The following is a 25726-nucleotide window of genomic DNA, read 5'->3' as shown; positions in this document are numbered from 1 at the left end:
TAGAAGGACTTTAAATTTTAAGAAAATCTGCAAGAACATAAATTCTACACAATGTAAGACATTGCGATTTTACGTGCTAACAACTTATGAGAACTTTTGCACATTTATTTGTTGAAAACAATTCTATAATAACAATCATAGAAATACCTCATATTATCCACTGGCAGGTAGAAAAGCACCTTCACAAAAAAGGACATAAGAAATATATGGAATATTGCTGGGCGTGGTGGCATACAATTGTAATCCCTGTGCCTGGAAGGTGGAGACAGGAGGATGGCACAGGTTCGAAGCCCCTCACTGTTAAGAGACCCTGTTTCCAAATAAGAATATAAAATAGGTCTGGGAGTGTAGCCCAGAGGTAGAAGGGTTCCAGCCTCAGTACCACCAAAAAAAAAAACCAAACAAATAAACAAACAAAAAAATATATATATTATTTAGCTTAAGTATAACAAAGAAATAATTATTTGAAAATAATATATTTAGATATTAAAATATCTTATTCAAGAAAAAAATTATCTAAAAATGTTTCCAAAGAAACATAAGGACTATTAAATAACTTAATAACTAGATGGTTTCAAACAACTTTGTCACTGATAACTAGGAAATATTCTTTTGTGGTTTAATTTTTTCCATTATACTTTTGAAACCAGGTTTGTACAATAGCTCTGCTATATGAATAGGTAACTGTGTGAATTATCTCATAAGCTTTCACTAGGTAAAAGAATCAATAGGAAATATTAATGAGTCCATTTTGTGGTTGTCTGAATCTTTTATTTCTTCCTTTAGACTAAATTTAGAATGTATCATATTTATATAATATACTTAGCATTCTGTTATTTCTCTAATTGGTCATTTCTTACTGAGTAGGGTAATTAAATTTCTACTCAATGCCAAACATTTTATTCATCTAACATTAGCTTATGGTAAGAATAATATTTAAATCTCATTATAAAAAGGAGGTATAACTTCTGGAAATATTTATGGATATTTTTCTATATTTATTTTCAAAGTTTTGTGAATAACAAAAATCAAAATAAAATTCAGTTTAAAATTAAATATATAAATGTGAGATGAATATTCAGAAGAGAATATCTCTATGTTTTGTTCAAATTTAAAATTGTGTCTTAATGGATAATATTATAGTCCAAATGTAAAAAATGGTTATTATTCCTATGACCCGTGAGTGTTACAGTATAAGGAAAAGGTGTTAATGCAGGTAGGACTAATCTAAAGATCTTGAAATGGGGAGTTTATCCAGTATTCTCTAGGTGGGGTTTATATATAATTACTCGTATTCTTGTAAGAGAGAGGCTAAATCTCAATCTCTCAACATCTGTCTCTCTGTCTCTGTCTCTCTCTCTCTCTCTCTCTCTCTCTCTCTCTCTCCTCCCTCTCTCCTCCCTCTCTCTCCCTCTCTCTCTCTCTCTCCCTCTCTCTCTCTCTCTCTCTCTCTCTCTCTCTCTCTCTCTCTCTCTCTCTCTCTCTCACTCACACAGAGTTAAGGAACCAAAACAAAATCAGATATTGAAGGTGATGCTCTGTTTGGATTGATTTGGTCCTAAGCTAAGGAATGCTGACAGACTCAAAAAGCAGAAAAATGGAAAAAAATATATTCTCCCTAGAACTCCATGGATAATGAATTTGGTATTCTTATTATAGAATTGTGAGATAATAAATCATTGTTTTCTGAAGACACTAAGTTTGTGATAATTTGTTACAGCAGCCCCAGAATTTATTACAGATGAGAATGTTGAACCATATAAGTATATGATTAGATTCATTTCAAAATAGCAATATTCTGAAATGTTTTTTTTTCTGTTTCTGTAAGCCAAGGATCATTTTTTTATTTATTTATTTATTTATTTATTTATTTATTTATTTATTTATTTTTGGTGGTACAGGGCTTCCTGGTAGCCCTTCTACCTCCGGGCTACACTCCCAGACTTATTTTTGTTATATTTTTGTTTGGAAACAGGATCTCTTAAGCTAGCACAGCTGGCTTTGAACTCCCAAGCACGGGGATTACAAGCATGCGCCACCACGCCCGGCAGGATCATTTTATATTTTATGTCAGAGCTCTTCTGCAGCTCACATTCTCCTTGCCTACACTTCTGTGTCTGTCTTTGGGAGGACCTCCAATGTAGTAACCAGAGGTCTACTTTGTTGTAAGCAGAAGCCTGCTAGGGCATCTGGTAAAACCTCATCTAAAATACATCTGGTATCTTCTGAGAATTTTTGGCTTGAAGTAGGTTCTCAGTCATCGGAGATCAGATGTTATGTCCCCTTCATTAGTGGGTAACAGGAGCCAATGTGCGTAGGGTAAATGTCCTGAGTTTCCATTTTTGGTGAAAACTCCGGGTGTACAGAGTCCTTAGGGAACTGTGGGTCCCTAAGGTGCCTCTCAACAGAAGAGCTTTCACTGGTTCTTTTTCCTTCTCCTGTCTTACTGTTTCAATTTGCTACTCATCGTTCTTAAGATTATTTTAAAAAATAAGAGATCTTTAGGCAATGCTTAGCATTAGATCTGCATCTGGATGAAGCCAAGCGTTAGACAGTTGGTATCACGAATGTCCCAAAAGATACACTGCAAAAGAATTTCTAGAACCGAATCACTTATCATTCAGCAATCCGGGTCACCATTGGGGATAATGATGGTGGAGGACCTCCTGGCAGGAAGTAATGTCACAACTGTAAGATTATGGTTGATGAAATTTTTTTTTTTTCCTTTGGTGGTACAATGGTTCCTGGAAACCCGTCTACCTCTGGGCTACACTCCCAGACCTAGACCTATTTTTATACTTTTTTTTTTTTTTGAAAACAGGGTCTCTTAAACCAGCAGGGCTGGCTTCGAACCTAGGCGATTCTCCTGTCTCTGCCTCCCAAGCGCAGGGATTACAAGCATGCATCACCCGCCACACCCGGCGTTGGTTCATGACATTTTAAGGAAGGCAAAGTGGTTACTAAAGGGTGCTCTTAATTAGTGAGAGGGCTATGATAACTACAAAAATTGTAGGATGAAGAAACTTAAAAAATTGCATACTTTTATTTATGCATTGTGGTTTCACATCACAGTGTAGTTCAGAGTAATAGGGGCTTATACACACACAATACCCTGTAAACTCTCCCTCCCTGGCTGCCTCCTCACTTTCTCTCTTTCTCATACATTATTTTGGGATTCACATAGATAATATCACATATGTGCATAACATCAATGAAAATGTTTCGTTATTTGTTCCTCCCCTTTTCCCCACTCTCTCCTAGACCCCTTCTATCCCTCCACTGGGGCTTATCCTCCATTATCTGAAGTTACTCTGTAGCTTCTGCATGTGACAGAAAACATATATCCTTCATCACCTATGACTAGCTAATCTCATTTAAAAGAATATTCTCCTAGTCCATCCTCTTTCCTACAAGTGGCATAATTTTGTTCTTCTTTATTGCTGAGCAGAATTACATTGTATGTAGAGCCTATAATTTTGTAATCCATTCATTTGTTGATGGACACTAGGTTGGTTTCATGATTTGGCTATCGTGAACTGTGGTGCCATAAACATGGACTATAATATTCTGATTCCAGTCCCTTTAGAAAGGTAACCAGGAGTGGGATTGCTGAATCAGATGGTAGATCCAGTCCCAGTTTTATGGAGAATCTCCACTCTGATCTCCATAGTAGCTTGACACCTTAAAATAGATGACATGCTTAATTTAGCTACCAATTCAAGGCATGTCATGGAAGTCAGGAAACTTTACAAAAGTCTAAGGAACCCTTACATCGTGTCTCTACATGGCAGACTATGCTACAGATCAGGTCTAACATTGAATTGGGAGGAAAGCAGAGCTATAATTAGACTAAGTCCAGCACTAGAGAAATCTCTTACGCTAATTTAAAATCCCTTAAAAAGTAATGTTGCAGCCATGACATGTGCTATGAGAATAATACGTTTAAAGCCTGAGAATTCTCAGTTGCTTTCAACTGCCTCCTACATCCTCCAGGCAAGAAAGCATGGCTCCCTCTTGGTATATAGAAGAAAGCATTCTTTCTTCAGATGGTGAGGATACAAAGATACTCTCTGAGACAAATGTCTCACAGTATGATGATTCCTACCCCTTCAATTGCTGTTCTAAGTTCTCCCTTTGGCTCTAAGCCAAGGGCTGGAGAACTTTCTGTAAAAAGCAAAACAATAACCATTTTATTTTACCTTAGACCTAAATCAAGAGTATTATGTAGACATTTATTTAATTATTTAAAAAGTAACTTGTAGCCAGGCATGGTGGCGCACACTTGTAATCCCTGCACTTGGGAGGTGGAGACAGGAGGATCGCGCAGGTTCAAAGGCAGAGACACACTGGCTTAAGAGACTCTGTTTCCAAATTAAAAAAATGTATAAAATAGGTCTGGGAGTGTAGCTCGGAGGTAGAAGGGCTTCCAAGAACCCCAGTACCACCAAAGGAAAAAAAAATAACTTGTAAAATTATATTCAATTTTAGAGTAACGCTACAGAATTTGCCTCTGGCCATATTCTGATGCGCACTAGTCTCAACCCATTAATTGAGATCATAATCTTCATCAGAATAACTTAGAAGACTGTAAGTTCATTTCTAGAAGCCAACTCCAGACTTTCTGATTCAATACGTGTAGGTAGATTTGCACCTCTAATAGGTTCCTGAAAAAGAACTCATGATTTCATTGGAAAATAGTGTCTCTAGACTAGTAGGAATCAGTTTGCGGATCAAAGGAAAGGTGAGGCTTTCACTCAGCTCCAGTTTTGAGAAGACAAGATCACAATTAATCTGTTAAATATGCTAATATCAACCAGCAGGGACTCGGGACATCCTTTTAGTAACTTTTGCAGGTGTTGGAGTAAAGAGGACAAAATATAAAGATAGGAGAAGACAAATATATCAATATGGGGCGTTTGTCATAAATTTATTGAGTCAAGTATTAATAATGTGGTCAGGTAACCTGAGTAGATTCTAATAAACTCTTTAGATGTTTGTTTTTTTTTTTTTTTTTTTTCTTTCCTTGAAGCCTGGACACGCTTATGACCTACAGAAAATGAGGTAGGAATTCCAAAAACATTTTAGCACATAACTGAGCAAGGGCTCAGGGGTGAAAGGGAAGAATATTCATTTTGATGTATTTTGTGAAAGCAGAGAGCCTATCCCTTGACTATAGCTCCCGAAGGCCCAGTGAGCAACTTGTGTTTCTATGACAATAGAGAATCCACTGAGAAGGTCAACTCATCACTGATCCCTGACCAAAGTTTATTTAAAACAAGTCTATTGTACCCTCAGACACACTCTGTAATTAGATTTCTGACCCAAGTGTATAATTGTGATGGATATCCTTAGCAACTGATTAGAGAGCTACAGGTTGAAAACCAACACACTCGACCTGTGGAGTAATTCAGTGTGGAAAGCAGACCAAGTGGTAATCCCTAAAGCTTCCTGACTCCAGCCAAGGTCATAAAGCAGAATTACTACTGCATCCCCAGGGAAACTCCAGAGACAAGCATAATATCAAGAATTTAAAGTGCAGAGGAGTGGTGGTCCCCACTGTGTTCTCTTTCACAGAGTCTGTTTTATACCTGCCAAATCAAAATGGGTCCTGTGGATGATAAAGGACAGTAGTAAACCCAAGAGTCACCTCAACTTCAGCTCCTGTGCTGGAGGTAATCGCAGTGCCAACACTGACACTTGAATGGATCCCAGTGGACTCTCTAAAGTGCTATTTTTATCTTCATAATTAAAGAGAATCACATCTTTCATTCACATCCTCTACCTAAGCACACCTTAAGCTCCAGGGATGTGAAGTTTCTCTACCTATCCTTGCATATCTAGCCATCCTCTGAGAGACAGGTCATATAAGGATGCTGAGAGAAATATACACGAAGCTGTCAAGTTCTTCATAAAACAATCGACATTGTAGAATACAGGCAAATGCTCTGGAAAGAATTCCATACAGTGGCAAGGGGAAGCCCACGGAGTGCAGGGAGAATTTTGTCAACGTTTTTCTAACCTAGCAAAGCGAGCTTCCTTTGGGTAAAATTTTGTTAAATAATCTTAGTAACACAAAAGAAAAATATGAGACAGAGTGCTTAAAATCTGCTTGGGAGAGCTGATAAATATTCATGAAACTGTGAGAGAACAACACATATCATTAACTTTACTGATTACATGATGAAAACCCTTAAGTATCTGGGGCTTTAAAAGGAGGGAGACGTTGGAGTCAGAGTGGCTGAAGAAAGTGTTTTATGGAGGAAAAGGGATTTGAGCCACGACTTATGAGCAGCACTTGTAAAGCAAAGTGAGTAATATACTTTGGGTAAGGAGCACTATTCAGAATATACACGATATGAGAAAAAACACAAGGAAGTCTTAGGACGGGGGGAAACAATAAAAGTATTAGGAAAGCAGAGTGATAAATGGTCCTTGTCATGAGATAATAAAGAGGCTAAATCCACTTGGTTTCATTAAATTATAATACAGTATAAAATGATGAGGCATCAGACATATTTAAGCAGAAGAATTGGCTGGTGAAAGCAAAGTTTGACAGGCCAATCAGGGAGAGACGTGCAGAATGGGAATTCCTGACTTTCTTCCTAATTGTTTGGCTGCTACTCTCTTGTCTTCTTTAAAAAATTTGTTCTCCTTTAGCTACCCGATCAATCTTGAAGATAATACATCTTCACAGCCGTTTTTCACTCTGCACTTTCTCCTTCTGCTATCTCAACTCTATCTGGGGATTTACTTAGCACCTCTTCAGATTTCTCACATTGCTTTTTAATCTCCAGGCTAGGCCTCTCCCTTGAGCCCCATAATTGTAAATCTATCCCAGACACTTTTAGTTGGATGATACCTCGTGTTTAATACTCCAGCGAGAGGAGGAATGATTATTAGTCACTTATAATAGATATTAAGAACAATTAATTTATGCAAAAAAGTAATTTAATCTTTACAGGCGATGATGAGGCCCAGGCCAGGTAGCCCAGTACGAATGCAATTGGTCCAGATACCAGTCTCCTTCCTTGGTCGTACTGTGCTGTCCTTATCATGTAGCTTCCTCCTTTGGGAGCAGGATGGTCCTTCTCTGAAGAATGCATCTTCATTTCAAGCAAGAGTAAGTGGGAATGAACTTTTGTCATTGTTTTGTTTTGTTTTGGGGATTGTTTGTCTGTTTTAGGCAAAATCTAGGTTTATTGGAAGCCACAGACAGCAAATTTAAATTTCTAGCTCATTGACTAGAAATACATAGAAAAGGTATTCATAGATGCAACATACCCCAAATTCCACTTTTACCCAAATCTTAAAAAAAGGTGGTACTGGAAAAATAAAGGTGCAAACCAAAGGTCTGTGCCACAATATCTGAATTTCAATTCATGATATCATTCTCAAATTAGGTCATCTTCCAAAGATGCCTATGTCATCGGAGAGTTCTACATTTTTCAAGTAATTCAAGCTCTATCAACAGTATTTACTTTTACTACCTCATACCCACTGTACAGCTGTGAATGTCTTATTTCTCTCACCCAACATGAACATTGGTTTTCATTGTCAAAACAGTGATCTCCTGAGTTACCGAAGCATCACTCAAGCTGCTGTCCCCACAGCTAACCTTTCCTTCAAAACTTCCAGTCAATTTACTGTTCTGTACCCACTTATCTTCTAACAGCTTGACTTATATTTTTCAGACTTCCTACTGCCCTCACAAAGAGATCACATTCCTTAGGATAACAGAGAGCATTCCTTAAGCCTTGATGTTAAGGAACTGTCCTTTAGCTCTTCTCTATCTTCCAAGCACATTGGCCTTGATTGAATTTCTTTTCCTTTCCTGGTTCATCATTTTAGGATTCAAGTCTATTCTTCTCTGTTAAGAATCATCTTTTCTCCCAAATTCACTGAGCTAACTCCAACCTATCTTTCAAATGTTAACTTTATTGTTACTTTCTCAGAAATTTCACTTGTCTTCCTGACCAGTTCCCCTCACCCTAAAATTATATTGTATTAGGGTCCACATATTTTAGTTTTAACACTTTATGACACCTGTTCCAGAGTAGTTTTCAAGTGTGCATATTTATAAAATAAATTAAGCAAAAGAAGAAATAAGGAAAGAAGAAAGTCAGGCAATTCTGCTTCTCTATCTTCACACCATCCTTATCAGAAAGATAAGAGAGTCTACAAAAATTAGGGTGTTGTTTTTGTCATTAAGATAGAAAAAAAAAGGTTTCCAGGAAAAAGCATCAACTATGATTAATTAATACAAAGAAAAATAAATAAGAAAGCTGTGGGCTATTTTTACTTGATACCAATGCAAAATCCTAAACACAATATTAGCACATGAATCGATCCTGGATATCACTTTAATGATAAAAACTCTTATTATGCAAAGTTTGTTCAAAGTAATTAACACTTTTTTTGAAAAAGTTAGGTAAAATTATGAATCTTTTGCACTAATAGAGCAAAGGAGAGTTATATACATATGTTAATTCAGAATATTCTGATAATGTGACTTCCATTTCTTAAAAATACTAAGGTGATTTCCTTGCAAAAATGAGATTTTATCTTAATGAAGAAAATACTTCTAGTATAAATAATAAATGAATGAATTCATTTTAATAACTCTACTACAATGTCATATAACTTAAAAATATTTAAAAATATTAAGTCTATCAGCTTTTGTTATGTTCTGGAAATTCTTGTTAATACTCTAACAATTCAAATGACAACAATAAAAAAGACAAAACAAACATTACAATTGAAAAGATAAAAATATTATTATATTCAAAAAATTATTATTAAATAGAAACAGAAAAAAGCAAGGAAAATGAATTTAAGAAAAGCTATTATGCTGAATTTTATAATGCAAACACACACAAAATGTTATTTCTAAATATGTTTATGGTTTTACTGTGTGTTCTTAAAATATGTTTATTCTAACTTTTGGATTTTCACATTCCTTGTTTTGAGAAAATGACTGCTATGTAATTTTTAAGGGAATGGTAAATTGTATTAGTTACAGTTTTAGTAATTTGATATATAGGGTGTTCATTGATCTTAATTCTTGTCAACTCTAAATCACTTCCTAGTTGCAAGTTAGACACTAATGTAGATAAATTAACTTACTGGGTCACTTGGGTGTCATTTAGTACATTGTTGTATCTTGGAAAGAATAAAAAACCTAAAAATAAAAATGGACTGATATAAACGGCAATTGTACATTTTATGTTGATTTTTTACATAAATACATTACAACACACAAGATCAAAGATTGTGATCCATCTTGTATTTTAAACTAGGAAGTAGATTTTTTTTTCATTTTTTATTCAAATAAATAAAGAGCAATTCCTGTTGTAATTGATCTCAGAAGTTTTATGAATTTTTAAATGGTAACTTTGGTGAGAAATCACACTTTTGGGGAATGAATACAGTTTCAGAAATTAAGCAAATGAAATAAGTGTGTTGAATTATGCCTCTAATTCCAGTAGTTGAGAGGCTGAGACAGCATCACAGATCTGAGGAGAGTCTCAGCTAGTAGTGACACTCTCATTAACTTAGCAAGACTCTGTTTCTTAACTTAGCAAAATTCTGTTTCTTGATAAAAACAAAATAGGACTGTGGGTATATCTGGGAGGAAGAATGTCCCTGTGTTCATTCCCTCATACCAGAAGAAAAGAAAAGAAATTAGGCAAATATCATTAAAAGTTATTTGAGACCAATCAAGTTGTGCTACAATGGTGTGTGTCAAACATCACAAGATACATAGTTATAGTGACAGTGGTTTAGTAGTTTTACATGTGAACTTGGAACCATGTTGTAACACCTATATCAAAAGTTGTAAATTTTACAAAAATCCCAAAATATCTGTGACCTACTGCTTTAACACCTTAAACTGGCTTTGTTTTTGTTTTGTTTTGTTTTTGCAATGCTGTGATTGAACCTAGGACCTTATCCATTCATGGGTGCTAAGTATGCATTCTACCACTGAGCTACACTCCCAGCCCAACAAACTAAATTACTTAATTACTTTTCCTCACAGAGGAATATCCCTGAATATTCCTGAATATTCAGGAATGGTCAGTCCCTGAATATCAAGTTAGTGTTCTTGCTTCTGTTGTAAATAGATTCTATATCAAAACCTTGGTGAGTAGGAGCATTTGTATATTTATAGCTTCTGATCTTACAAGGTCACATGACATTTGACAAAAATGTTAAGTGATAGAATAAATATAAAGTTTAATTTATAACTGCAGCTAAAAAGTACAAAAATAAACAGAAACAAAAATATCTGACTGCAATGCTTCCAACATTCATACATGTTTATATTCATACATTGATGGGGTGTGTCCATACAGCACATAAGGAGATGCAGCCTCCCTTGGCCTGAGCGGCCTGCAACCTAAGGCAAAACTTTAAGTAAAATGATTCAGCAGAAAAGGGACTAAGATGGCGCCTGGAGGAAGCTATGGAGGCGTGGTTTCCCATTCATTATGGGTGGGGAGACTGAGCAGTTTTTGCTTTTAAAGGAGGTTCCGCATACATGAATGGCTCATGTACTGGCCTGGGATTGGCCGTGAGCTACGTGCTAGTGATCTTTATCCTGGATAGGTTAGGCTACTTCCCATGGGAATTTGCCTTGTGGTTTGGTGCTATATATATGATTGCTTGGAGAGAAATAAATGAGATCTTGCTTGACTTGACTCCCGGCTCGTGGTTGTGTGTGTTTGAGTCATCGGTACTCATCATCTTATCAAACCCCGCCGCTGTTGGGCTGGATTCCCAACAATACATGTCCTTTTTTCCTGACTTTCTAAAATTTATATAATGCCAGTTTTCATTTAATGTACTTTGGGTATAAATATCCATGAGGTATTGATAAAGTTTTTTCTATATTATGCAATTTATAACAGTTAGAGTTGGATACAGAATGGCCTTTTGCAGAGCACATGAGTTGATTTTTGGAGCTGATGCAAGTGAGTCATAAAGGTTGTAGTTGAAGCAGTGGATACAGTCATTGAAATGGCTTTATCTGAATGACGGCGTGTGCTGGTAGGATGCGGCTGGAGGAGGTGAATCCCTGGGGGCGTGGCCTTAGAGATTAGACATGGTCCTTCTTCCCACTGATTGCGCTCTTGCTTCCGGTCTTCGTGATTCAGGAGCACAGCCTGTGCTCTTGCCCTCTCCACTCTGCCGCCACGCTCTGAGAACCACAGTCCCCGAAACTGTGAGCTAATAAGATCTTTTTCTAGGTTCCACCATCATGTTTATTTTTTATTATAGCTGAAAAAATGCTGATCAGAAAAATGACCATCAATTTTTTATCCATCAGAAAATATTAATCATGTTTAAAGTATACATTTATATGTATAAAACATCCTTCATGAAGTTTCAGAAGGAGATTTTCAGTACAGTATAGCAATGGTGGTAAAGAAGTGTTTACTAAATTTATTCTGAATAAAAACTTGTTTATGTGGAAATAACTATTTATGGGAAACAGTAATTTTCTCCTTTTTGATGTTTAAGTTTGCTATTTCTCAATATAACTTCACTTTTAGTACCTACCCAACAGTTTAGTTTTTGCTTTGGTCTATATGTTACATCAACTCTAGTTCTCAGGAGATGTGAAAGGTCTTTTTGACTCAGTATCTCATGGAGAAATAAATAATATTATTTATTTATTCATGTTTTCTGTGCAGGTTGCTGAACCCAGGACCTCACACATGCCAGGAAAGTACTCTTTATCACTGATGGACACCCCCTACCTGAAGACATTTATCTTAACATTTTCATGTATCACAGGTCTATACTTTCTTCAATTCTTTACAAAATTTAGTATGTTGTGCAGATTCTTACCATCAGGATATTATAATTCATCATTTCTAAATAAATATACACAATCTTATCAAACAGAATTTGTATCAGGTACAAGTTTATATCGTGAATGTTAAAATATTTTTCCCTAAAACAGGTGTGATGGCTCATGCTTGTAATCTCAGTACTTAGGTGGCTAAGACAAAAGAATTGCAGGTTTTCAGTCAGCCTTAGCAACTTAAGCCCTCCAAAACTTAATGAGACCTTTTTTTCAAAATAAAAAATAAAATAGAGCTCGAGGTATAGCCCAGAGGCAGAATGTCCCTAGTTTCAATCCTCAGTACTATATACACAAAATAAAAGCAAGTACTAATTTTTGTTATTTTGATGCTACATTCAAAACACAAGGGATGCACCTTGTAAAAATGGCTGAGTCATCTACAGACAGGATTCACATAGCGTGATTTTCATGAAATCTTTTTAGTCTCATAAAGTAGTTTTCTAAGAGGCATAATCCATTCACACTTCACCCGAGTGGTTTTAAGACTAGAACTTTTAAACATCATAATAATGAGATTTGGTTCACTGTGTAAGTCAGTTTAGCTTCTCGTGCACACTTCTTACGTAGGAGCTTATATTTTGTAATCTCACTAGCCTTTCTTCTCCAACATGTTTTTCTCTTTCTTCCTTATTTGCTCTGTTCCGAGAATTTGAGTGCCATAGATATTAAAACTGACCTCTCTTTACTCTTTTTATATTCACTACTTTGGTAACATGATGAAGATATATGATCCCAACTTGATATAATGTACATATCCAGCCTCCCTCTTCTAACTGAGCAAACCCTGAAGCCTCCTGGACCACTCCATGTACATGTCTGCTCTCTCAGATTTTTTATATTGAAAATGAACTCCTAGTTTCCCTACCTTATAGCCTTCATGCAAGCACAGCACCCACATCGCAATGCCTGTCTCCTGCGATTGTGGATTGGTAAAAGCAAATTTCTTTGTTTAAATGCAGGTCAGCAGTGTACTGGATAACCATGTTTCTTAAAAAAAAAAAGACACTCTGACAAAAATAGAGTGGTTTGGAGAGAAAAGATCTACATTTTATTAGCTAAGTGCTGTTAAGGCTGCCTACAGATTGTCTAGAGCAGTCAGCAAGCACACATATGGCGGCCTTCCCTTGCTGGCCCCACTAATCCTTCTCTTTCAGCAAATGGTGATTCTGTTTGTCTTGTTCAGGCCACAGTCTGACTTCTTTATTTTATATTCAACCATCACATGAGAACATGCTCAGGCTCTGCCTTCAGATCTGACCACTTCCCCACAACTGTGGCTTTTATTCCAAATTTGGTCACTTCTCTTTCATAACTAGATCTTTACAGCAATGTGTTACTTCTCTGTTCACACAGAAATTATTTTCAACACAGACATAAAACGTGATATTTTAAAAGATTAGCGCATCACTGTTCGATTTAAAATTTTCTCATTGTGTCTCATTCCCTTTCAAGAAAATATGTTCCAGCAATTATAGGCCCAACATGATCATTCTAATTTATATCCCTTTAACTCTCAACATAGTAAAACCTGTTTCCTGGGTCTCACACCCCAGATTTGCCTTGGGACTCCTTCCTGAGCAGCTGGTCAGTGGCTTCTCCCTGAGAAATTGGTCAAGACCGCTGGACTCAGGCATCCTTGGTCGAGAGCTGCTCTCGTTCCCACATAGCTTATTCATCAGTTATTTCTGATTTTTGCTCAACTTTCCTTCTAGGTAGATCCTTGTATTAACACTACATTTGCATTTCAGTTCATATAAACACACCCCGATGTCTTTTCTCCATTTATTTATTTCCAAAGATCTTTGAATCTTTGAGTCTTTACTTCTCACAAAGACTTTTCTTAGTAACCCCTTCTACAATTTCAAACCCCTACATGACTTCCCATCCTTTTTCTTTCTGTTATTTTTCTCAGTCACATTTATCACTCCATGGATTGTTCCACAGATTTGTAATTTTTTAAAACTTACATAACAGTGCATTTTCAACCCTACTAATTAGAAATACCCCTCTAATTTCTTAGAGTTTCTCTGCATATACATATTCACATCATTTCAATATCATTATGTCATTTCCACTACTTTTAGGATATAAGGATAAAAGATCTTCATACAAATAACTGTCACCTTCATAGGGATACTTTCACAGGGTAGATTCATAAAAGTAGAATTACTAGGTCACAGTCCACACACATTACTCATGTTTTGCTAGGAACTATTTCATAAAATTCTTTGCAATTAAATGTGAGGATGCCAACCTAAATTCTAATAACATTTGACAGTATTGTTCATTATTTTGACAATTTTAATCAGAAACATAGTGATATTTACTGTTTTAATATATTTTTAAATCCTGATTAGCTTTTTGTAATCATTACAACTTCTTTTTTATATAATTAGTCCATACTTCCATGAGGGTATTTTATTTGCATTCTTTTCATTGATTTTTATGTATAAACAATTTGGTATTTTTGTTTTAAATTCTTTTTCTGGGCTTCTATCTGTAGCTGTTTAAGCATTATTTTTCCACACAGTTGTTTTTAATTTTTTGTAATTGTTTCTGATTTAATTTTTTTCAGCTGTGGCACTTGCATTTTACATTATGCTTACAAATCTTATAACAAAATTTGAAAAATTAAACTCAGCTAAAGGTTATATCAATAGAGGAATTCTATATATATACATATACATATATATACATATTGCGTATATATCATAATACTATATATATATATATATACACATATTTTTCACTTGATATTTACATTGTATAAAGTTAGTTCATTCCTAAACCTACATTTTCTATAAGGATAACCAATATTCAAATTTCTATTTAACAAATCATCCATTTATTTTCTTGTGCTATTAAATATTATATTTATCATTAATAAGTCTTCATTTATGCATGGGTTTGAATTTGGATCTTGTCCTTCTCCCATAATGTACTTCACCAATGGCATATTTGTTTAGTTATTATAGTTTATATTGCATTTCATGAGGTCTAGGGTACTTTCTCTTCTTATTCTTTACAAAAATGCCTTTACTTCCTTCCGCCTTTATTTTTCCAGATAGTCTTCCCAAAATGCACATGTGGTAGTAGGCACTGGCATTATTTGTACAAAGAGTGGTTTAAGTTTACTGAGAATGGAATTCACAGTGGAGGAAAGCACACTGAATTTACTGCCTTTTAAATAAATTCAACCAGCATCGTTCCTCTACGTGAAGTACTGATGAAGTGCACAATAATCGTTCTCTTGTTGTATTTGTGTTTCTTACTGTGTAAAACAATGCACACGGCTTCAAAGCAAATCAGTTCCCTTCTATATGAAAAACAACTATTACAGATGAAAGAGCTTTTAAGCTTATTCACAATAAAAAAAAATCTGCTAATTCAGGAAAACAACAATTTTCTGCCTCTTCTTAACAGTCAAATCACAAGAGGAAAAATGTGCCAGAAATGTAAAAAATCACTTCTCAACAGGCCTTTCTTTAGATTCTTTCTTCATGAATTTGGGATGAAATCTATATAACTATAGGTAATAGATTCAAATTTTTTTTATGAATCTCAGTTCTTGACCCTGAGTATACACAATGGTTGCCACCTGCTACTGATACTCCCATGGCCCTTGACTCTGCCATATGGGTCACTAGCTTAGCTTCCTCTCTGCTTCTGTATTTGGAACCTACCTTTGGTCCTCAATCTTCACTACTGCCCTAAAGTAAGAACACTCTAAAGATTATGTTTCCACCTAAAACCTTTTATCTTCTTTTATTAGCATGATTTACATTCATCACTATGTTTTGTTACTTTGTTTTTATACACTTATTGGGGCAATGCAGTTGGACTTCACACAGATTCAGAGTGATACAAACATACATTCACTCATCACTCAGTGTATTTCCCTCTATATAACCTTTCTCCTTTTCCCCACTTCCCTTTCTCCATCCCCATACATGTTAATCAGATTGGTAGTAAACCTTGTTGGGTATAACTTTATTTGAATTGTTCTCTTCTTCAGTCCTTGCACACTGCTTCATATCTGTACTCTCCTCTCAAATTCCTATTACAGACATATGAAAATAATGCCCCAAACACACGTTATTCTAATTCTTCACTAGCTTGTTTCTTCTCAAAGACTCAGTTTCTGTTGACCTTATTATAGATACCTTGGAAAACTCTATTAAATATTTTTGGGTTTCACCTTAATTCTTTCAGTTTAACATTAAATATCCAATCAAGAAATAACCAGAGGGACTCTAGATAATGGAGAGGGGGAAACCTCAGCAAAGCTGAAATTGAAGGGTAGGAGACAAAGAAGGCTGAGGTTGGCGGAGGACTTATATCCAAATATGTGTAAAAGTGTGAATGTAGCATGGTCAACCTGGACACTGATTGTTGGGAAGGGGAGGGAAAGTGGGTGGAGGGCTCCAAGCACAGTCTGAATGTATGTCAATTTCAATATGATCCTCATAAAAATTTTAAAAAATAGCCAGGCGTGGTGGCGCACGCTTGTAATCCCCGCGCTTGGGAGGCAGAGACAGGAGGATCGCGTAGGTTCAAAGCCAGCCTCACCGCTGGCTTAGGAGACCCTGTTTCTAAATAAAAATATAAAATAGGTCTGAGAGTGTAGCCCGGAGGTAGAAGGGCTTCCAGGAACCTCAGTACCACCAAAAAAAGTAAAAAATAAAAAAAATAAAAATTAAAAAATATAAATTAGAAAACTAAAAATAAATAAAAAGTAAAATTAAGCCTTTAAATAAAAAGAAATGACTACAATTGGCTCTCCATTCATGTTTTGTTCACCTTTCTCTTCATTTCATTGTAATCCTCATTACCACATTCTGGGTCTTTTCCACTTTGCCAGAATGTTGCAAGAGCTTTGGGCAGGTCATTTTTGACTTTGCTAATTCAATTGCTGAACTGATATCCAACGAATATCTCCATTAATCTTTATAAAAGTTTTTATTTGTGCCTTTCAGTCATACATCTTAATGGGCTACAAGATGATAGAAGCATACACACACAGGCACACACACACCACTCATTGGAAAACTAGCCCTAAAGAAAAAAAATGTTGACTGGCTGGTTGAACTTTAATTTTCTGCCCACAGAATAAAGAAGAAATATTCCAAGTTGGCAGTTAAGAGTTCTGTATCATGCTATAATTTTATTTTATACCTTCTGTTACCTGTTTTCAGAAACTAGGTCTGGTTTTAATCACAATCTTATGGATACCTATGTCCATATCTTATTATGTGTAGAAAAGCTACTCCTGGCTTTTTCACATAGATGATAAATGCATTTCATGTAGAAATACAAAATTGATTTTTCATGAAAAGATCCCTTTTTGTTCAATCTTTTCATGACTCATGTCTTGTTTGTAATGCCTGTGCTATATAACTCTTTTATTTCATAACTACCACTTTATATTTTGAATAGCTTTATCTGTGAGTTATTTTCTGAGTTATATCTTTGCCTTTTGGTTTCTTCCAGATTGATATGCAATATATTTTTTAATGTAAGTATAACATGGTGCAATGGAAATAATATTAGGGTGCAAAGTTTGCATTGGATTCTTGTATCATAAAATAATCTTATAATTATTTTCCGATATCACTTTTAAAGTTTCTCATTAACACTTTTATGTTCACACATTCTGGTCTTCATAATCATTGCTGTTGTTTTCTTTACCTGCACATTTTGGGATCTATGTGGTCATAGAGCAGACACCAGTTATCTGGTGTGATTCTTTCACTAGTATTGATATTCACAGAGATGTCTCTATTTCTGCCTAGACATGTTGCTCAAACAGCAGTTGTCTTTAAACACCTTTGTCCTTATCTTGAGATCTTCACAATTCATGAGCTTTTGCTATCCAAATTATATTACTCTGGCACTCCTTTTATTTTATTGGGATACTTGGGTTCTTTGTATTGCTACGTCATTCTCCTCTTCTGAATGCTCATGAATTTTTTGGCACTAAGCTTTCCTATGCTTACATGTTCCTACCAATGCAAGACAGTAGCTTCCAGTGTTATTTGGATTTTATTTCAAGTCCCCAGAAATTGACATAGACTCTGAATTTTACTATACTAAAATCTGACACTGTTAGTTTTGCCTTTTTGTAGTCTGTTATTTTAGTTTCTTTCACTTGATATTGAGCCACTGATTTTATTTATTTATTTATTTATTTATTTATTTATTTATTTATTTATTTTAGTGGTACTGGGGTTTCTGGAAACCCTTCTACCTCCAGGCTACACTCCCAGACCTATTTTATATTTTTTTATTTGGAAACAGGGTCTCTTAAGCCAGAGAGGCTGGCTTTGAACCAGCGTGATCCTCCTGTCTCTGCCTCCCAAGAGTGGAGATGACAAGTGTGTGCCACCACGCCCGGCACAGCCACTGATTTCTTATACCTGTTCATTCTTTATAATTCTACCATTGTTTGAGCACATTGAATATTTTATATATCCATACTTTTATCCATATGCATTTAGAATGTTCTGATATTTAGCAGTTATGAATGTTGGTGACCTGAACATTTCAAACATACATGCATGTACATCCTTCTGAGTGGCCCTCCTGCTGGGCATACAGCTAGAAGTGGGGTCTGTATCATGGTATATCTCTCTGTTATAGTTGGTTTTGGTAATTTATTGAGCAAAGTGATTGGGTCACTTTAATTTGTGTTTTGCTTAACTTTCAGCTTCTTATTTACAATATCTTTAAAATTTGATGAACAGTTTAAGGGGAAAATACTGAATTTTTAGAGTTCATACTTGTCTGTCTCCATTGTCTTTGAGATATTAGCCTATTAATTCCTAGATGGCTTCATATGCACATACGTCATTTTTCTATATTCATTTAAAATCATTATTAAGTTCTGTCTTCTAGCTCTGCTGTCTTTTCTGACTTTTTAAAACAACCCTTTGCCTGAATTCTTAGTTTCTTCTCTAGCACCAAAAAGGAGACACTATTCCAGGAGAAATGAGTGTGAAGAATGTGTGTCTACATTGAAATCTCAGTGACTGAATTTCTGATTGAATTGATTGTTCTGTAATATATTGTGTGGATGTTTGTTTAAAGTCATTCTATCCAGTTTTTGTAGTAGTCAATGAAGGCATTGTTCTTCTGAGAGCCATCTTCCTAATATATTTGGCAAAAATATAAAAACATTCAGTTGACAGTCTCTGAGGGATGACTGGCAATTGTTCCAAATTTCTGGTCCTGACAGAGCTGAAGTACTTCCTACACCAGGAGCTGGAACACTGTACCTGGTATAAATGAATTACAGCAGAGAATCCTATACTGAAAAGCATGTTTTCAGAAGAATCTATACATGATGAGCTTCTGATCCCAGAGGAGTTAAAATAACAAGTATTTAAAGTGTGTATTCTTGTCTTTAGAGTTAAGCATTTTCAAGGAAACACCATGGGTGAACTCCTCTGCCAACTCAGTCCGCTTCCAGAGGCTAGATTGTTTGCATTCCCATGTCCTCCATTCCTCATGACTTTGGTATTACACCTAAGTGCTTACTTTCTAAAATGCCACTGACTAAAATTCCACCTCACCTTCCAAACTATTATGATTTTATTTATTATTTTCAATGGCAGATTTCAGACATGAGATTCAAATCAGTTCGTATATAGTCATTGAATGCTGGAAAAAATAATATAAAACTATCAAGCAAACAAGAAGCCATTGAAGTGAGAGTAGTATTCTAAAGATGTATGTTTTCTTTTACAAACACAAACCTAATTTTACATATAACAGTAGGAAACCAACTCTAATTACTGGCACATTATATTGAAGCTTTATTTATTCAACAAAGACATCATATGGTTACTACATGGTAAGCAGAGATTTCCATATAACATCACAAAAGAGTAAATACATTTGATGACAAAACAAATTTGTTAAATTCATATTTTGCTAAAACATAGAGTTTTAATTTTTTTTTAATTTTATGAAATCTTAAAAAGCCCTATAGTCTTAATTTTTTGTTGAAACTAAAAGAAATATTAAGGACATGATAAATTACCAAAAAAGATAAAATACCCAGGGTGGGATGGAGTGGAAATCAATCTTGTGCTTCCAACCGAGTGAGTTTACCACTTGTCTAGCAATTATCCTAAGTGCTTCCCTACCACTGGGAGTGAGAAAGGAAGCTGCTGTTGCTGCCACTTTGGTGTTGTATGTTGCTATTTTATCCAATCTACTCCTGTAAATAACTTCTCTAAAGCCTTAAATACCCATTTCAGAAGCACTTCTTAAAGCAAAGTACCCACTCGTCCTTCCTTCTCAGAACTTGATATTTCAACTGTCAAAATTTCACAAAAGTGGAAGAAGCCTGCTGCGAAAAAAAATATAAAACTAGCACCCAAAATTAAATTAAAAAGCTATGAGTTGCTTTCTGGTTTAACATGGGTAATACATTGTTTTAGTTAATTCAAAGACACTTGAACAAAAATATAGAGTTGGGAACAAAATGCTTCCAATGGACCATAAGTAAATAAAAATACCTATTATTGATTACTGTACTTTAGGCTATATGTGGGATTTCAATATTTTTTGAAGTGTGCATAGAATAGCACATTTCTTCATGCCATTTAAGAGAATGCATTTTGTGTTAGTAGTAAGTTTAGTTCTAAGGTAATTCAAATGAATATACTCCCACTTAAACGATGGGGAAATACTGTATGTCTGCAAACCTACAGTTTATTCCCAGCCTGACACTAACTACTTTGTTTCATGTGTGGGTCATATTGTAGCCTCAGAATAACAAGAAGAGTTGTAATCCATGATCTACTGAAGTGCCTTTGTGTTTTACCATTCTATCTCTCGCTCCTGACAGTCATAATAGGGGTTTTCTCTGAGCATCCAAAGCCAATTCTTAGCAATCAAATATCAGTGCTAAATCCAATGTAACCTAAGAATTCCAGCTTGATTATTGGCCTTCAAGTATGTTGTCATGTTTTATAGTTTCTCCTATGAACTCCTAGACCCGTCATGCATAGAGCTGCCCAAATCATTGCCATTGTGTATCAAACATTCATTTGTGTTACTATGTCAACCATCATATCAAGTACAAATTGATATGTGTAACAATGAATATCTAAAGTAATTATCACTCTTCCACCCCTTTAAGCATATCTTCCACTGGTTCCTAAGACAGTCTCTTTTCCAATCTCGCTTGTTTTCTCCAATTCCCATCTCTCTCCTTTCTCCCAGCCTCACCTCCATCCCGTCAATCTTTTTCCCTTTTGACGATTTTAAGGTTAAAGCATATTTTCTCTTTACATTTTCTCCACTATACTAAGAGTACCATCTTTTCAACGGTCAGCACCAATTGTGTTAGGGTCTGTTTTGTTTTTCCTTAACTCCCATGAAAAGTATAGCAACATGTGTACAAATTTGGCCTTCTCTAAAGAGATTTCAAGTTCCATGAATTCTGAGGCAGTTCCACAGACTGTAGTAAGTATGGTTGGCCACATCAGGACCTCAGGTAAGTGCACACAATCATATGAAGTTAATGTTCTACTCAGGGATAAGTTTTGACTTATATTTTATGGATGCATGTCAGCTACCAGAGGGAAATATTGATCAAATTAATATTTTTCTATGGATTAACATTTCAGCAATGAACTCTGATGTACCAATGTGGCCTAAAAAGGTTAAGAAAAGACATAGGATTACAATGGATGTTTTATTAAATGTTCAATACCATTCATTATGAATTTCAAAAATTTAAGCCAAGTGATAGGTGTCAAAGAGATAATTTGTAAGGTTTAAAATTTACAGTTGGAAGCATAGTGGATAGTATCTGCACGGACTATCTTTAGAAAATATATTTAACATGTCACTACATATAACTGGGTGAATAGGAAAGTAAGGAATTAACTCATACTGTTATAGGAATGAAAAATTCTGGTTATAGGTACTAGAAATTCAGGGAGGGGTTACTACTGCAGTCCTGGGGCAAAGTATCTATTTTGCTATGACACTTCAGTCTGCATATGATTGGATGAGTCCAGCTCATAGTATCAAGGGTAATCTCTCCTTAAAGCCTACTGATTCTAAATGTTAATAACATCTACAAAATAACTTGAGAGAAACACCTAGATTTATTTATTTGAATAGCTGGGTACTCCAGCCTGCTCAATTGAATACTAAAGCTAGCTATCGGAGGGTAAGAGAATGTCCACATACTCCTCAAGGGTTGGTTGCACTTCTGGACAGATAGTGGAAAGGTATGCCAGCCTGCTGCTCCCAAGACTCTTATCTTCCACCAGAATTTGCCACACACAGGATGTGTTGCTCTGATCCATGGAAGAGGAATCCAAATTTAAATTATCTTAAATTCTGTTGAATAGGATAGTCTAAAAAAAGGCTCTGCCTTCATGTCTGAATAGATGAAAGCACTGCAGAGAATCAAGAGATGATACAGGAATAGAAAACTAGCCAGAGAATCATGCACTAATGTATTAGAAACTGCTCTGGGATGGATCTGACAATGGTGGTGGTATACCACAGACCCTAAATGCCCCATCAGAAGAGGCAGCTATAACCACCAGCTGCTACCAGAGACTGCTAGCTCTATTAACATAGTTTTTTATTCTCTCCTTTTTTATTCTCAACATATCAGTTGAGAATAAAACTATAATAAAAATAATAATAAAAATATAATATAATAATAATAATAATAATAATAATAAAAATATAATATAATAATAAAAATATCAGGCTAAAAATGCTATTTAGAGCAGTAGGAAGGTGAAGAGCACAAAGGGGAGGCCAAGTCCATTCCTCCTCAGGATGTAGGCTCCTGTCTACAGCTGGTAACTGGAGAAGGAGAGCAGCCTGAACTTGGAAAAGAAAAACAAATAGTAAGTGTTTGCTATTACAAGAGGGCGGACACTACAGAAACTAATTGGAGATTCAAAAAAATATATATTCTCTTAGTAACTAAAGACATTTTGCCAAACAAAATAGTCAGAAAATTCATGAGACTTTCAGAATTTTCATCCAGGAATATATGAAGAACTTTATACACTATAAATTTTAAAAGCACAATGAAAGACAAATTCAAGTTCTTTTATTTTAACTTCTATGACTCAGCCATGTTCAAAATACTTCTTGCAATACTCCAGGGGAGGATGCCAGAACATGTGGTACCAGAAACCTGTAAAATAGGATAATACAGCTAAAGACTATCACAGGAAATTTGGATTGTACTGACACATGAAGACTTAGAATGACATGAATGCCAAAGTAATGGTTATCAGGGATGGTTTGGGAGACTGAATTAGCTGGTCTAACTGGATATATGGGATTATATTGATAGGCTAGTAGCACTGCACTTCCTAACTGCTAGAATAAGAATCTTACATATATGAGCAAACAAAACTTTTCTAAATATTTAAGACAATAAGTAGATCATGTAATTTAGTCTACGTTGGATTTTTAGATCTCTAGAGAGAAAGTGTATACACATGTACACATACACACATACACAGCATGCACACTTATAATTTATGTCAGTATTTATATCATTTTAGTATTCAATGTTAATCATTCATCTTGCATATAAAATGTAATGATTTAAACTTCATATGAAAAAGACATTTTAAATATTGAACTTTTTTTTCTTTTCCAAAGGAGAAACATTCTGAAAGGGTTCATATATTTGAACTTTTCAATAAAATTTCCTTGATGACTAACTTCTAGTAGAATATACATATATATGAATATTTCAATAAAAAATAAGGAGGTATATAGAAGGCTACACAAAAAAGTACAAAAAAACTTTAAAAAATTGGCAATGTTGGGCTTGGGCCCATTGCAAATAACTTGTGAGTGGACTGGATTTTCTTTATGCATTTATTTCTGTTGCTAGAATACTAATGAACACACAATAAACATTCCTTTAAAATCACATGCTTCTTCCCTGGATCCTCCCATGTGACCACACCTACCCCCATCTTTCTCACAAACAACAGAAGTTCTCACAAAACTTGGACACAGCCTCTCTCATCTCCCACTGACTACGAGTCACAACCTTCCTTGATTTCTTTACCATTATGACCAACTACGTTGAAATGGCACCCACAGCTCTTTGGGAATGTGCCCCGGCATCTTTTATAACCTCATCTTTGACCATTTTCCTCAATATATCATACATTTGAGTCAGGTAGAATTGCAGCAAAATTGCAAAAATCCAGGGTAAAGTCAGGACACTGTTAGCACTAAAGTCATTGTTAACAAAGAATATCTACAGTTGCATTTATTGAGATGAAGAGATGCAAATAAGCAGCTAATGGATCGCTGGTGGCCAATGCCTGTTTCATTGTAGTACAAATCATCAGGTCTTGAGTCAAATCATAGCAGGTTAGTCTTCCAGCCTGCTTTCATTCACACAGCTTCTATCATAAGACTCCAGAACATTCTAGTGAGTAATAGTAACAGTTTTCTATCCACTCCACACATGATCTGTCCTCTTCCCATTGTATATAAATTTTGAGTAAGGTCGCTCCGAAGAGTCAGGATATAAGAGAGTAATCTTCAAAATCCCAGGCTTTGCATTCATTAATTAGCAGATAGAATTAATTTTTGGCTTTATACCTAATTTATATATTACTTTCAGTCTCTCAAGACCTTCAAAGCTTCATCTGATAGAGTAAAATATGGTTTAAAAGAACACATTATTAGAAAAGATTTAGAAATTAAGAAATTAAACAGTTTGGAGATCACTGCTGCACACTTTGTTTTGGTGTTAAAGATACAACTTTTCTTTTGCTTTTCAACCCAGTAGTGAAAGAGAAGCTCTCTGTTAAAAAAAATGTGTGATCTTAACCTCATCTTCTATCAACTCTCGAAGCATACGACTTCCCCTTGGATTTCAGCTCTTCTGTTATGTAAGCCAGTTAAACCTTACTTTCTTTACTCATCTAAAACTCTTACTGATTTCACCCCATTAGGTTTTTAAATGAATTTTTGATCTTCATTTTCATAATTGAAAATTGAATGCATACACATGTATGAATTATAGAAAATACTAAAATTTCCATAGTCTCTTAAAAATGTCATAAACAACACAAGATTTCACATCAATATTGTATGAATGCGATTTAACTCTTCTCTCTGTACATTTTAGTTCCTAATTGCAATTATTTAGTAAAAACAATTCGATGCTCTGCTTTATTCACATAAGAAAGTTATGTGAATAACAAAGCAGAATAACAAAAACTTTCTTCTGCTTCATAAGTATAAAATTAATGACTGAAAAAGCACTGTCTGTTTAATGCTAATATCTTAATGTTCTTAATTTGCTTCATTCTTAAGAATGGTTTCTGAAAAACTTTTAACATTCTAAGTAATATTTGGAGGACAGTATTTCTCCATGTTATACATTTTTATGATGTAAGATTATTTTAATTGTTTTCTCAGAATAGCATTACTAGTAAAAAAGAATGAAAATGTACTTTTTATTTCCATATCCAGTACTAATCCTTAAGAACTACTATATTATATTGAAAGACATTATTTATAAATTTTCCTTTGATAATGTAAACAAACAACATTTAAAATTACATAAGTATTATTTTCTACCAGGCACTAGTAGAGGCTCTGAAGATTTGCTTGTGGACTATGGAGAAGAGTTTTCTTTCCTTTTTTTTTGTTTCACTCTCTCTCTTTAGTTCTCTCTTTTTCTTTATTCCTTTCCTTTCACAACACTTTAGGTTTCAGTAAAATAAAAATGGAAACATACACTCAGAAGAATGAAAGAATAGAGAGTAGCCAGAAGGGAAGAAGAGAAGGATACGGAGAAGAGTAAAACAAACAAGTAAAAAGAAAGGA

The sequence above is a fragment of the Muscardinus avellanarius genome (genome assembly GCF_963383645.1).
Source record: "Muscardinus avellanarius genome assembly, chromosome: 2".
Classification (NCBI taxonomy): Eukaryota; Metazoa; Chordata; class Mammalia; order Rodentia; family Gliridae; genus Muscardinus; species Muscardinus avellanarius.
This window is presented reverse-complemented; position numbering follows the sequence as displayed.